Consider the following 15439-nt stretch of genomic DNA (forward strand, 5'->3'; position numbering starts at 1 on the left):
GTACGGCGGGGCGCCGTGTTGACAAAGGGACCGGGCCTGATGGCGATAGAGGTATTGTAGTTGTGGTAATTTTGTTTGCTAGCCAGGAGATGCGCCTGGCTCAGGGCTAGCTTCAGGGCTGGGTCACTCAGTGGCAGCTAGCTAGCTGTGATGATCAATGGTCCAGGGTTCACGGCAGGAGTCTGGCGTTGTAGTGGAGAAAACAGTCTGAGGCTGGCAGGTATTATCCAGGCTAAAAAAACGTCTGGTGCCTGAGCAGAGGGTAAAGTCCGCTAGCAGTGGCTAACAATGACTAAATAGCTAGTAATTTAGCTAATTAGCAGGCTACCTTCTGATGAAAGTTTTGGCTATAGGGTCTAAAACAAATGTGAATCCGTGTCACATTGAGTGAGGCGTGTTACCGGAAGGTATATTTAATTTAAAAATGGAAAAAGAGATTGCAAAATTAATTGGAATATATACAAAAAATACAAAAAATACAAAAAGTAAACGAGAAAACAACAAACCAATACATTAGGAACACCTGCTTTTTCCATTACATAGACTGACCAAGTGAATCCAGGTGAAAGCTAGGATCCCTTATTGATGTCACCAGTTAAATCCACTTCAATCAGTTTAGATGAAGGGGAGGACACAGGTTAAAGAAGGATTTTTCAGCCTTGAGACCAGTGAGACATGGATTGAGTGTGTGAAGAACTGTAACGCTACTGGGTTTTTCCACGCTCAACAGTTTCCTGTGTGTTTCAAGAATGGTCCACCATCCAACTTGACACAACTGTGGGAAGCATTGGAGTCAACATGTACCAGCATCCCTGTGGAACGCTTTCTACACCTTGTAGAATCCATGCTCCGATGAATTGAGGCTGTTCTGAGAGCAAAGGGGGATACAACTCAATATTAGGAACTTGTTCCTAATGTTTTGGACACTCAGTATACATCTAAATGTTGCTCATGTCTCAAACAGTCATTGGTTGAAGCATTTCACACCAGTCGAGTGGAGTTTCCAAAGAAACACAAAGTTCATAATAGTAATGTCCTGCCGTTCTCCTCCTGGGAGAGAGATACAGCGAGAAATATCAAGAAAATAGAACATTTTATATTTTGCCAAAGAGCTGAAGTCAAAACAACAGGTTTTTTTCCGTTCACATCTGCGAGATATTGCGGCCTGGATCAGAGGAGAGGGAAGCTGATGGTGGATATGTGATTTTTGGCCTTTCAAAGGGAAATAGTGAAACTAAATTGACTGTGTTTCAGTGCATTGCTGGCTGTTTGGGTAAACTGTTCATCTGATCATATCTCTTCTTGGTTAATGCTTTTTTCATTGTCCAATTTCCGTTCCATTGCGGGCAGATTGTTTCACCATGCATAATGCCAATAACGTAAGAGTGTTGCTAATGAATGCGTATGTTTTATAAAAAGATGAGATATGTTCTATGGGGAATAATAAAAACTGATAGTGGATCATCTAGAATAGAAGATGAGTGAATTGTAGTCATTTGGACACTTTATACATTTTTCTTATGATTTCCTTTGAAATGTTCAGCACCAGTTAAATGCACTGCGCAAGCAGCAACCAGCCCTATAAGTCATGTATGTGTGTGCGCACATTTGCGTGAGCGTGCATGCAAGCAAGCATGATCGTGCGCAATGACTGTGTGTCTTCTCCCAAAAAAAGCCAATTAATTCCATCTCCCGCTGTAGAGCCTTGTCAGCCAGGGCCATTAGCCAGAGACGGACAGGACGAGGCGCTGAGACGTCTTAACACCTACGTAACATCTCTGTTGATGAAAGTCCTCTGAGATCTTTGATTGGACGGTTGGTGTGGGGTGACGGGAGATTCCAGACTTAAAAAGACACCTAAAAGACACGTCGTTCTCGAGCTCGTTTGAACAAGTTGGGTGATTGGCAGGAAGTTGTTTTTGTGCTTGGCTCTTTAGGATCGGATGTTTTAGTGGATTATTTTAAGTCATTTTCCTGACCTGCAAGTCGGGCAGTACAGTAGCTGATTATCTCCATTCATTTAAAGGAGTCTTGAGTCTTTTCTCCATTTGTCTCCATATTGTTAATTAATTGTGCTGTATATTCTGGTTAAACACTTGATTGAGGCTTCAATCTCTTGCCTAAGTGTTGGTTCTAATTCTCCACTGAAACCCTCTTCAATAGAAGATCTGAGGCGATATTTCCCTCTCTCTATACTCACTGCCACGTACTCTTTCAGTGTGTTGTCTTTCAAGATCAACTTCAATTTCTAATAGTCCTCAGCCATCTGTCTATTACAGTACCTCAGTAAAGACAGAATGAACAGCAGACAAGCTCAGTTTATTTACTAATCTTCTATGGTAAATCCATGTGTCCCGCACCAACCCACAGTCTGAAGAATCATATACTGTACTCTGTGTATTGAGGAAAACTTTAGTGATGAACAAGAACTGTAAATACATCAAGTAGCTAGTTTTAAGATGATGGTGTTGTGATTATCCAGGTTTCTCCTCAATTTCCTGAACAAATATGAGGTACTGTATATGATTCAATTGGGGTAGCAGCAAAGACCAAAGCTTAGTCAGCCTTCTTACCCTGAAGACTGATATTGGGGTTACGAGGCCTTTAGATAACATAGTATTATAGAAAATAGAGGAGCTGGTGGGAGGAGCTATAGAAGGATGGGTTCATTGTAATGGCTGGAATGGAATTCATTGAACGGTATTAAACACATCAAACATATGGTAACCACATTTGACTCTGTTCCATTTATTCCATTCCAGCTATCACAATGAGCCTGTCCTCCTAAAGCTCCCCCCACCAGCCTCCTCTGATAGAGCTAGAGGCCTATGTTTCCTCTTCAGCCATCAACAGAATGGGGATATTTAGTTTCCTTATCTCTCCTCTAATGGGAACACAAACAAACTGAATTGACTTTTCCGCATGGCTTCAGACGGATGGGATAGTGGGATGTCCGTTGGGAGGTAGATGATTGCAATGTTTAACTTTTAATTTCAAGGAGTGGGAGGGAGAGAGAAATTCCTCTTTCTGGTTTCATTGGCCAAATAATCCTTCATTGGAGGTTGATCACCTCTCTATCACTGCTCAATCTGTTACATAAAGACGGCATGGCATCAAAAATAGGGAGGATGGACAGAAATAGAATGACAATTAGATGGAGATTTGGAGATTGTGCATCCCAAGAGTCCCTCAAAGCAGGGTGGGCGACGCTCACAGGTTTGGAAATGATTCGTTTGGAGAATCGCCTCGATTAGTTGTTTTTTCTCCTTGCCACCTCTATCTGTGTCTCTTTCTTGGGGCGAGAGGAAAGGTATTCATTGTAATTTCTCAATAAGTCATTATTTGGGCTCCTCTTTGGCCATTTGTCTTTATATTTATTATACTTGTGTGTTTTCTGGGGGAGGGGGGAGGGCAGATCGTCCTGCTTTCAATTTAAGGAAGGAAATATCTCATTGAGCTCTCGAGCTCATAAGATGTGTTGTATAAAAAAAAATCAAGGTTCGGTCCATAAAAGATTTAAGGTCAGGTAGGAGGTGGTCTAGTTGACATCTCATACAGGTCTTCCAGGTTTTGATCTACAAATGTGTGATGTTGGTTTTGGAGTGTTATTCATTTCCCTCAGTTTACACACCTGTTGTCACGACTTTCGCCGAAGTCGGTTCCTCTCCCTGTTCGGGCGGCGCTCGGCGTCGTTCTTGTACCCATCATCGATCCACTTTTCATTTTCCTTTTGTTTTGTCTTGTCTTCCCACACACCTGGTCTCAATTCCCTCAGTACATGTTGAGTATTTAACCCTCTGTTCCCCCCATGTCTTTGTGCGGAATTGTTTATTGGAAGTGCATGTGCACGTTTTCTCTGGTGTGCGACGGGTTTAATACCCATTTGTTTGTTGTTCTGGTTTCCGGTGGTTTTATGAATAAAACTGCTCCGTTGATTACCCAGTTTTGCTCTCCTGCGCCTGACTTCCCTGCCACTAGTTACCCTTACACCTGCGTGGTTTTCCATCTTGGGGCTATCCTTTACCTAAAAAATGTAAACATGACAATGTGATGAAATGACTGCAAAGTACAGTAGAAACCAATGCTTTTACCTCTGCACTAGGTGCAGTGTTGTGTTCAGGGATGTAGTAGTAGAAAGAGTCAACTCTCAACGCCTGTCGAGATGACGGTTGGAGACTAGCGTTTACCCTCAACTGCATCCCTGGTGTTATTTTTACTGTATAGTTTTACTGTAACAGTTTTGCTACCCTTTAGTTTCTCCCAACATACCATATCATCATATTAAAGGTAGCCATACTGACTGAGGAGGAGGCAGGATGCATAGGTTGTTGCCCCAGCCGATATCATCTTTAATGGCTTTGGGCCCAGAGGACAAAGGTGGGGACAGAGACAGAGGGAGAAGTAGAGCCAGAGGGGAGAGGCAGAGGGGGGAGGCAGTATTAGCCCTGGTGCTAGAGGAGCTGGCCTAAGAGGGAGATTATAAAGTCATTGGAAAGCTGATCATCAGTTATTAAGGGCCAGTGCATTAATGTGTCCTGAGACCTGAGCCACACAGGGAATGTCTAGCAGGCAGTGTGGAGAGGGAAGGCCACATTGGTGGTGTATGGAGAGAGGAGGAAAATCAACGTTTATTGGTCGCATACACAGATTTGCAGATGTTATCGCAGGTGCAGCAAAATGATTGTGTTTCTAGCTAGTGCAGTAATAATACCTACCAATACAAAACAATACACACATTATCCAGAAAGTAAAACGATAGAAATGAAGAAATACTAGAACGAGCAATGTCTGAGTCTGGGATATAAATGGTACATCTGTAGAAGTTCATGAGGGTCTTGGGGACCAAGCCAAATTTCTTCAGCTCCCCTTTCACCACTCCGCCAGGGCTCACACCTCCTCCCTGTAGGCTGTATCGTCATTGTTGGCAATCAGGCCTACCACTGCTGTGTCGTCAGCAAACTTGATGACTGACTTGGAGATGTCATGGGTGAACAGTCATGGGTGAACAGGGATTATACAGGAGGGGGCTGAGGAGGAGTCGGGGAAAGAGGGGAGGTGGTGGAGGAGGGGGCAGGCCACTGGAGGAGGTAGAGGAGAAGGGGTAGCGTAGGAGGAAGAGGACGATGGGAAGGAGTAGGTGTTGAAGGAGGATGATGTGGAGAAGGAGGGAGAAAGAGAACTGTGAGAGGGCAGGATATGAAAGCCATTTAGATGGGGAGAACAGGAGAGGGCATCTGGAGACTAGATGAACTGCTGTGAATTGAGATGAACTGGACAGCGAGATAGAAGTTATGTCTGTTAAACGTTGATGTGTCTCTTTTGCTATTGATCAGAATAATTACCCTGCACCTCTTAATAGTTCCAATTTACCAGAACATTTCTTTGTTTTACTGTGCAGAGAAATTGTGTCAGCAACTTGTTTTGTTTCACTCATTGTTGCCTCAGGAGCCCTTTCTGCCAACTTTTTGATTTGGATTCAGCAGCGACTTTACTCAGGGCCAGGTCTGATTGTTCAACTTGACTTCAGTGTTCCTTAATGGTGTATTGTGGTTAATGCTGTTATGGAGAGCTCTCAGCTGATTGACTATTGAGTCACATAGTCCCCGAGTGGTTTCTAAACAGGGACCCTTCAGATGTTAGTTTCTGGGATATCTTTCCTCGTTGAAGAGGAAAGCAATCAGTGGTATTGATTTAGGGAGCTCAATTTCTTAAATAGTTGATATGAACATTGGAGTGTCATGATCATGACTTTTCTCAATCTCTTACTTACCAATCACTTACTGCACTGTACTTTCTAGTTCTGTGAACCCTTCCTCCTTGGTCACAATAGGTTGAATGCGAATTTGAGAGACGCACAAGGTACTCAAACTGTGTAAATGCCCCTTTGATGTAAATACATGACTTGTGCAGAAGTTAGTTACTGTAGTTGTTAACATCCTAAATTAATCTAGGACTCTGCATCATAAACTATTGCCAAAATCAAGTTAACACTTCCACAAAGGCATGTTACATTTTCAAAGGCTGATTTAATGGCTCAGTATAATAGTTATGCAGACAATTGTATCTTTCAACGCCCCAATGCCTTGTTATTTATGATTTTTACAACTCAACTCCCATTACATTTCCGCATATTCATAAATAAATGAACTCTGTACCTATCCAAAACCTGCCAATAAACAAATTAACAGACTAATCAAAAAGTGTGCACTCTGAGATTTTTTTGCTAACAGTCACAGACTGAGAATTGACATGAATACTGTTTCAGAGCTGATTATTTGGTCTGTTGCATTCAGAGTGCTTAGAGGGTTGGTATGGTATTGCAGGGAGTTCAATATTCTTCTCACTGAGTAAGGCCGCTGGAATTACCAGACTAAAGATAACAAAACAGTTTGAATTCAGTTCTGTCCCTCTTGCTTGTTTGTTTATCACACGCCCAAAGACAGTCTAGACAGCAGGGGATTTTGAGTGGGTGTTTCTTGGTGGGTGGGGTTAGGAGAGTTTTTAAGTGCGCTCTCACTTGGGTGCTTGTGCATTCTGTCAAAACGGCTTCAACTTTTCCACCTCTCGCCAACTATTGAAACAAACCAGACTTCACCTGGAGAAGGGTGCTTTTGTGTTAACTTGGGGACGTGGATCTGTTGGACGCTCTTTGTCATTGTGATGACATCCGGTTATGTCTGAGTCTCTCTGTCTTAGAGAGGGGTTAGGAGAGCTCTCTGCTGGCCAGATGGGTGAAGGCTTGACATAGAGGTACGAACGATTAGCCAGGAGTAATTAGAGCTTCCTCTCCTGCCGGAACGATGTGTCTGATTAATCTGTAGCCATGGGGAGTCTTGGCTCAACACAGGACAGTGTATCATAGTGTAGGCTAACTGTGTCCTTAATTAAAACAGCATTAAGAGTGACAGTGAATGATGATGCTTAATTAATGGAGAAGACATTTGTATCAGTGGGAACTACGTCTTGGGACAGTAACTGTCTAAGATCACTTTGCTTGTCTAACTAACCGGTCTGCCGAGATTCTGTAATCTTGTTTATAAATGTAAATCTACTTTAGATTTTTGTTAAATGGGACCGTATGGAGCCACAGCTAATCATGAAATGAATGATTTGTGAGGTAGTTACAATGAGCTAATGTAATGTATATTTTTCAAACTCGTGGCCACAGCATTCTATTGAGGTACATTGTTAGCTGACCCGTGTGTGTGTGTGTGTGTGTGTGTGTGTGTGTGTGTGTGTGTGTGTGTGTGTGTGTGTGTGTGTGTGTGTGTGTGTGTGTGTGTGTGTGTGTGTGTGTGTGTGTGTGTGTGCGCGCGCTTATGTGCGCGTGCGTGCGTATCTGTACATGCTAATGTGAGAGTAAAAGCATGGACTATTTCCGTCTGTGTGTGTGACCTCTACTCCCACCCACCCCAGGGTTCTCCCTAACTGGCTGAGTGGTCTGGGCCAGGGCTGACCTGAGGTGAGTCCACTGACCTGGATGTCTGAACAGCTCATTATCCAGCCCAGCCCAGGGGACCAAGCCTGAGCCAGACTGCTCCCTGGGTAACAACCAGGGAAAACACCCTGATCCAGCCCTCATCTCGACCCTGCACAACAAAGTTCAACCCAGCTCTCAGCATGGTCAACAAAAGGAGATTCATTTTAAGGGGCAGGAAATGTCACACAGCTTAAGCCCCTGTGATTTGCTAATCGTCTGAGGTCCCCAGATCCTGCTGACAATGCAACATTTAGCGGAAGGTTTTATATCCAGTATTTTTTTATCCATGTCTCTTACCCTCTTCGTTCTCTTCTCAGTACTCTGTTTTTTTATTTTCTTGTCAGCATTGTTGTGCTCTCTAAGAGAATCCCTCTTAGAACAGTGTCTGTCTGTCGCTAAGACTCTCCATCTCGTCCCCTGTCTAGTCCCTCTTTCCTCTCCAGGCCCTTTCTGTCAACAGTGGCGTTCTTTACTTGCTCAGGATCTCTGCATTAGCAATTCAGTTGTCAAACAGAGGGAGAAGAGCGCAAAAAGGCAGAGCTCACAGGGGCCCATCCCATTTCTCTCTGTGGCTAATTTGTCTTGATCAGGGCCAGACATCTTTTGCACAAGTGAAGGCAATGCCACATGGGAGACACTTAAGTGTGCAAAGACATAATTACCTTACTGTGTTGGAAGGAAAATGGAAGTAAAGACAAAGAAACACAAGTCCCAACCTTACTCCAGGACCATAAATGGCATACATGGCATCTTTAACCTTTATTTAACTAGGCCAATCAGTTAAGAACAAATTCTTATTTACAATGACGGCCTACCCCGGCCAAACCCGGACAGCGCTGGGCCAATTGTGTGCCACCGTATGGGACTCCCAATCACGGCCGGATGTGATGCAGCCTGATACAAACCAGGGACTTACACTGAGATGCAGTGCCATAGACTGCTGCACCGCTCGGGAGCCCCCCCAGGATGATCAAATCGTTATCACACATAGATGAAGAGAGATTATGAAGCACAAGTTGCCTCTAGTTCAGGTTTGCATTGTTACCCCCTCCCATTCTTACTAACGACACTCGGCAACAGGGATGGTTTTGAGATTCCAGGAGTGGAAGGAAGATCAGGATAAAAAAAGCTTTGGGTATTCAATTCTCCCCTGGATCACATATGTCCCCTGGACATATCTCCCCTGGATCACATATGTCCTCTGGACATATCTCCCCTGGATCACATATGGCTGGTCACTGAGCCCTGGCCAATAACAGGAAAAATCTATTAGCCCCACCAGTGGCCAGATTCCATCTGTTAGCATGCTACAGGGTGTGTGTGTGTGTGTGTGTGTGTGCATGTGCGTGTGCACAGTTAGGCCTGGGAGGGGCTTGTGTAACCTCTCTCTCAGAACAGCCCTACTGGGCGCGAGACAGAATACACAAAAACGTATTCTTCAGGACACACATTATCCAGTCATACCCCTCCAATGAAAAGGATGAAAGCCAAACACACTGTCTGACACAGAGAAAGACAGAGAGAGAGAGGAGGGGGGATAAAGAGTTATTGTCGGGGAATGTGGACAAAGCAGGAACACTGTAAGTACAAGGGTTCTGAAAGGGTTCTTTGGCTGTCCCCATAGGAGAACCCTTTTTGGTTCCAGGTAGAACCCTTTTGGTTTCAAGAAGAACCTTTTTGGTTTCCACATAGAACCCTTTCCACAGAGGATTCTACATGGAACTCAAAACGGTTCTATTTGGAACCAAAAGGGTTCTACATGGAACCAACAAGGGTTCTTCAAAGGGTTCTCCTATGGGGACAGCTGAAGAATCCGTTCAGGTTCCAGACAGCACCTTTTTTCTAAGAGTGTACTACATCGCTGTGTTCAAAGCCAGACCTTTCAGTCAGTCAGCCATAACAGTTTTTGCCAGGCATTGTCTACCTATGATTACCTATGAGGCCCAAGCATTTCGCTACACTCGCATTAACATCTGCTAACCATGTGTATGTGACAAATAAAATTTGATTTGATTTGATTTGATTACCTATGATTATAAAACTGACCTTGATGTTGAGGAGTGAAACTCACACACGCTCACAACAGGAAACTCAGAGAGAGGCAGAGACAAAATCAGTGAGAAACAGAGAGGAAAACTGAGGGGTAGAGAGAGAGGAGGAGGGAGAGATGGAGAAAGGGAAACTGAGCGAGAGAGATGGAGAATGTGAAACTGAGGGGGAGAGAGAGAGAGGAGGAGGGAGATGGACACTGGGGGAGAGAGAGGAGGATGGAGAGAGAAGGGAGAGAGGGAAACTGGGGGGAGAGAGAGGAGGATGGAGAGATGGAGAGAGGAGGGAGAGAGGGAAACTGAGGGGGAGAAAGAGAGGAGGCAGGAGATGTGGAGAGAGGGAAACTGGGGAGGAGAGAGAGAGGAGGAGGGAGAGATGGAGAGGGAAACGGGGAGAGAGAGAGGAGGAGGGAGAGATGGAGAGAGAAACTGAGGGGGGTAGAGGTTGAGAGAGGAATGAGAGAGGGAAACAGAGCTCAATACAGAGGCTCAGACAGGAGATTGTACCTTTGATCAGCCTTCTTGTTAAACATTCTGACCTCTGCAGAGAGGCAACCACCAGTAGAGGAGAGAGAACACCGTAGAGAGGGCACACACTTTTCTCTGTCCCTCCTTCCTTCTTGCATTTTCACTCTGCAGAAGAGCCCGGCAGGCAAAGCGGTGCTTGATTTGGCATTTTTAGAAGATAGTTTGGATAGATATTTATGTTGTTGTTTTTTAAAATAATGTTTGCGTTATTTTGCCAGGTAAATTGACTGAGAACGCGTTCTCATTTACAGCAACGACCTGGGGAACAGTTACAGGGGAGAGGAATGGAAGAGCCAATTGTAAACTGGGGATTATTAGGTGACCGTGATGGTTTGAGGGCCAGATTGGGAATTTAGCCAGGACACCGGGGTTAACATCCCTACTCTTACAATAAGTGCCATGGGATCTTTAATGACCTCAGAGAGTCAGGACACCCATTTAACATCCCATCTGAAAGACAGCACCCTACACAGGGCAGTGTGCTCCAATCACTGCCCTGGGGAATTGGGATATTTTTTAGACCAGAGGAAAGAGTGCCTCCTACTGGCCCTCCAACACCACTTCCAGCAGCATCTGGTGTCCCATCCAGGGACTGACCAGGACCAACCCTGCTTAGCTTCAGAAGCAAGCCAGCAGTGGTACGCAGGGTGGTATGTACATGATAGTGATGACAGAAGAAGTTCTCCATGGTGGGTACAGCGTTCAGGAATTCATACAATGGCTCTGTCTCTAACAAGGCTCAATGAAAACTTATAGTTGGGTTAAGAAGTTTAGCAGGGATTTATAGTATCTGTGAGGCAAACGCACATTGTTAGCTGTTTGTCCCCTTTGTCCCGAAAGCGGTGTTAGAGAAGAGAGTCACTAGAGTGGGTCTGCTGCTGCAGAGGAAAGAGTGTAATGAGAGAGGCTTTTAGAGGGGGTATATAATGAGATATCTAATGAGGGGAATGAATGAGACACAGCAGGGGGACCGGAGGAGGGGGGTCACGTCCACTCACAGTAAACACCATAGAGGGAGGGAGGGAGGGCCTGTGGATACATACACATCAACTGTCTGCCACCTCACTAATGTGTTTCTGTCCTCATCAGTGTGTGCGTGTGCATGAATGAGTTCATATGAGTGAGTGTGTACAGACTACAGGCTACACGATTCTTTTTGCATGTCTATATGTGTGTAGGGGAATGTGCAGGTGTATATCTATATGTGTGCAAGGGAATGTGCAGGTGTATTGTTGTATGTCTATATGTGTGTAGGGGAATGTGCAGGTGTATTGTTGTATGTCTATATGTGTGTAGGGGAATGTGCAGGTGTATTGTTGTATGTCTATATGTGTGTAGGGGAATGTGCAGGTGTATTGTTGTATGTCTATATGTGTGTAGGGGAATGTGCAGGTGTATTGTTGTATGTCTATATGTGTGCAGGGGAATGTGCAGGTGTATTGTTGTATGTCTATATGTGTGCAGGGGAATGTGCAGGTGTATTGTTGTATGTCTATATGTGTGCAGGGGAATGTGCAGGTGTCTTTTTGTGAGGGGCTTTGTAGTGTAACTATATATTTCTGTATGGGCTGATTGTTACACGTAACAGCCGTTGTTGCATTTGGAAATGTCTCGGTCTGGAATATAGAAGGCAGCTCTGCCTCTGATCTAACGAGGCATTATGCTCTGCGGTAGACAGCTTTGAGGGGATTTCAGAAGAGGAAGTGTGAGATTTTAACAAGGAGAAGATTTGATTTGGCAAACATTGAGCGGAGAAAAGGTTGCTAAGGAGTGAAAAAAAGACGGTCTTCAAGCTGAGTCCCACCCACTCAAATGCTGTGCGTCTATTTAGAATTGTATATAGGAAACCAAAGCCCTGAACTGCCATTGTGAAACATAAAAAATGCCTCAAATTTAGCTAAAGCTGTGGAATTAGCTTTTCATACAAAGATGCTTCTTTTTCTGCTAAAGATGGAAAGAAATGTGCCTTGGGTTATCTAATGACTTTGTTTTTGTTTATTCTGTCATACTGTATGTCCGTTACACTAACCTTCCAGGACATCCAGCCAATCATTTTCTTTTCATCACTTTCATTGACAAGATTGACATGGTCATTGAATATGAATGTTAGTTCTTTGCATCAGCTTGATGTCACAGTCTCATATGCATGCTGTACAGGTACCCACTGGGCACAAACGTCAGACAAACGTCTAGTATTGATTTTAATTTGGTTGAGTTGTCGACTAACGTGAAGTCAACGTGAAATCAACAGCAAAAAAAATTGCACTGTCATTGGATTAGGTTGATACAGTGGGGCAAAAAAGTATTTAGTCAGCGGGTGAAAAAAGACAAAATGCCTTTATGTTGATGACTTTTTGCAAATCCAATTAGTTTTCCACGTTGATTCAAAGTCATCACATTGATTTTTGGGGGGTTGAAATGACTTGGAAACAACGTTGATTCAACCAGTTCTTGGGTTATGAATTATAGCTAAGGTTATGAATGTAGCTAAGATCACCCTTTGTTTTCCTTTCATCATTTTTCTTTCATATAGAAATCTGTGGTTAGGGAAATGAGCACACTGCATAGCAACAAGGCAATCACTGAGAGTAGAGAATGGGAGATTTAAATTCTCTTTGCCAAACATAACATTTTATATTATCAGCTGCATCACTGTCTCAAGGGAGGTTAGTGGAATTATCACATAATGGTTCTGCTTTGTGGGAACTTATTACCCTAACGCCCTTATTAGAGAGTACCAGAGGTGAGTGACATAATAACCACATTCATCATATACCTGTAATACACTGAGCAAAAATATAAACGCAGCATGTGAAGTGCTGGTCCCATATTTCGTGAGGTAAAGTAAAATATCCCAGAAATGTTCCAATACGCACAAAAAGCTTATTGCTCTCAAATGTTGTACATACATTTGTTTACATCCATGTTAGTGAGCATTGCTCCTTTGCCAAGATAATCCATCCACCCAACAGGTGTGGCATATAAAGAAGCTGAAGCAGAAGCTAAACAGCAGGATCATTATTACACAGGTGCACCTTTTGCTGGGGACATTAAAAGGCCACTCTAAAATGTGCAGTTTTGTCACACAACACAATGCCACAGATGTCTCAAGTTTTGAGGGAGCTGACAATTGGAATGCTGACTGCAGACATATCTACCAGAGTTGTTGCCAGATAATTTAATGTTACTTTCTCTACCTTAAGTCGCCTCCAACGTCCAACTGACTTTACAACCGCAGACCATGTGTATGGCGTTGTGTGGGCGAGCGGTTTGCTGATGTCAACGTTGTGAACAGAGTGCCCCATGGTGACGGTGGGGTTATGGTATGGGCAGGCATAAGTTATGGACAACGAATACAACTGCATTTTATCAATGGCAATTTGAATGCACAAAAATACATTGATGGGATCCTGAGGCCCATTTTTTAAGGTATCTGTGACCAAAAGATCATGTGAAATCCATAGATTACGACCTAATTAATGTATTGTAATTGACTGATTTCCTTACATGAACTGTAACTCAGTAAAATCTTTGAAATTGTTGCATGTTGCGTTTCTAGTACGTTTACAGTATATATGGTATAATACATTAGGGGTGAACACAACATACTGTATATACTGCAGCCAACAGTTACAATATCCTCTTCTCCTGTGAGTTTATGGACCTCTGTAAACCAACATAAGCATGCTGGCTACTCTGATACAACACCTACAGTCCATTAGGAAAGTATTCAGACCCCTAGACTTTTCCCACATTTTGTTAATTTACAGCCTAATTTTATAGTTTTTTTCCCTCATCAGTCTACACACAATACCCCATAATGACAAAGCAAAAAAATTTTTTTAACAGAAATATCACATTTACAGAACTATTTAGACCCTTTACTTTGTTGATGCACCTTTGACAGCGATTACAGCCTCAGTGTCCTCTTGGGTATGATGCTGCAAAGTTGGCACACATGTATTTGGGGAGATTCTTTCATTCTTCTCTGCAGATCTTCTCAAACTCTGTCAGGTTGGATGGGCAGCTTCACTGCACAGCTATTTTCAGGTCTCTCCAGTCCGGGCTCTGGCTGGGCCACTCAAGGACATTGAGAAACTTGTCCCGAAACCACTCCTGCATTGTCCTGGCTGTGTGCTTAGGGTCGTTGTTCTGTTGGAAGGTGAACCTTCGCTCCAGTCTGAAGTCCTGAGCGCTCTGGAGCAGGTTTTCATCAAGGATCTTTCTGTAACTTTGCTCCGATCATCTTTCCCTCGATCCTGACTAGTCTCCCAGTCCCTGCCACTGAAAAACATCCCCACAGCATGATGCTGCTACCACCATGCTTCACCGTAGGGATGGTGCCATGTTTCCTCCAAAAGAGATGCTTGGCATTCAGGCCAAAGAGTTCAATCTTGGTTTCAGACCAGCGAATCTTGTTTCTCATGGTCTGAGAGTCCTTTAGGTGCCTTTTGGCAAACTCCAAGTGGGCTGTCATTTGCCTTTTACTGAGGAGTGACTTCCGTCTGGTCACATTACCATAAAGGCCTGATTAGTAGAGTGCAGCAGAGATGATTGTTCTTCTGGAAGGTTCTCCCATCTCCACAGAGGAACACTGGAGCTCTGTCAGAGTGACCCTCGGGTTCTTGGTCACCTCCCTGACCAAGGCCCTTCTCCCCCGATTGCTCAGTTTGGCTGGGAGACCAGCTCTAGGAAGAGTCTTGGTGGTTCCAAACTTCTTCCATTTAAGAATGATGGAGGCCCCTGTGTTCTTGGGGACCTTCAATGCTGCAGAATGTTTTTGGTACCCTTCACCATATCTGTGCCTCAACACAACCCTGTCTAGGAGCTCTGTGGGCAATTCCTTCGACCTCATGGCTTGGTTTTTGCTCTGACATGCACTGTCAACTGTGGGACCTTATATAGACAGGTGTGTATCTTTCCAAATCATGTCCAATCAATTGAATTTACCACAGGTGGACTCCAATCAAGTTGTAGAAACATCTCAAGATTGATCAATTAAAACAGGATGCACCTGAGCTCAATTTCGAGTCTCATAGCAAAGGCTCTGAATACTAATGTAAATCAGGTATTTTATTTGTAATACATTTGAAAACAATTCTAAATACCTGTTTTTGCTTTGTCATTATGGGGTATTGTGTGTAGATTGATGAGGGGGGAAATGATTTAATCCATTTTATAATAAGGCTGTAATGTATCAATGCTTGGATGCATTTTGACATATTCCCTCTTGGTCAATCCTAACCCCACTTTGTTCAGACTTCCCATCCTTTCTCCTTCTTTATGCAGTTACGTTTCCTCTCTCTCTGTTCTCTCTCTCTTCTCTCCCTGTTCTCTGTTTCTGCTGGCAGTGCATGTTTCCTGTGTTGTGCATTCAGCAGGA

This window comes from Oncorhynchus tshawytscha, linkage group LG15 (genome assembly GCF_018296145.1).
Source record: "Oncorhynchus tshawytscha isolate Ot180627B linkage group LG15, Otsh_v2.0, whole genome shotgun sequence".
NCBI classification, from domain to species: Eukaryota; Metazoa; Chordata; class Actinopteri; order Salmoniformes; family Salmonidae; genus Oncorhynchus; species Oncorhynchus tshawytscha.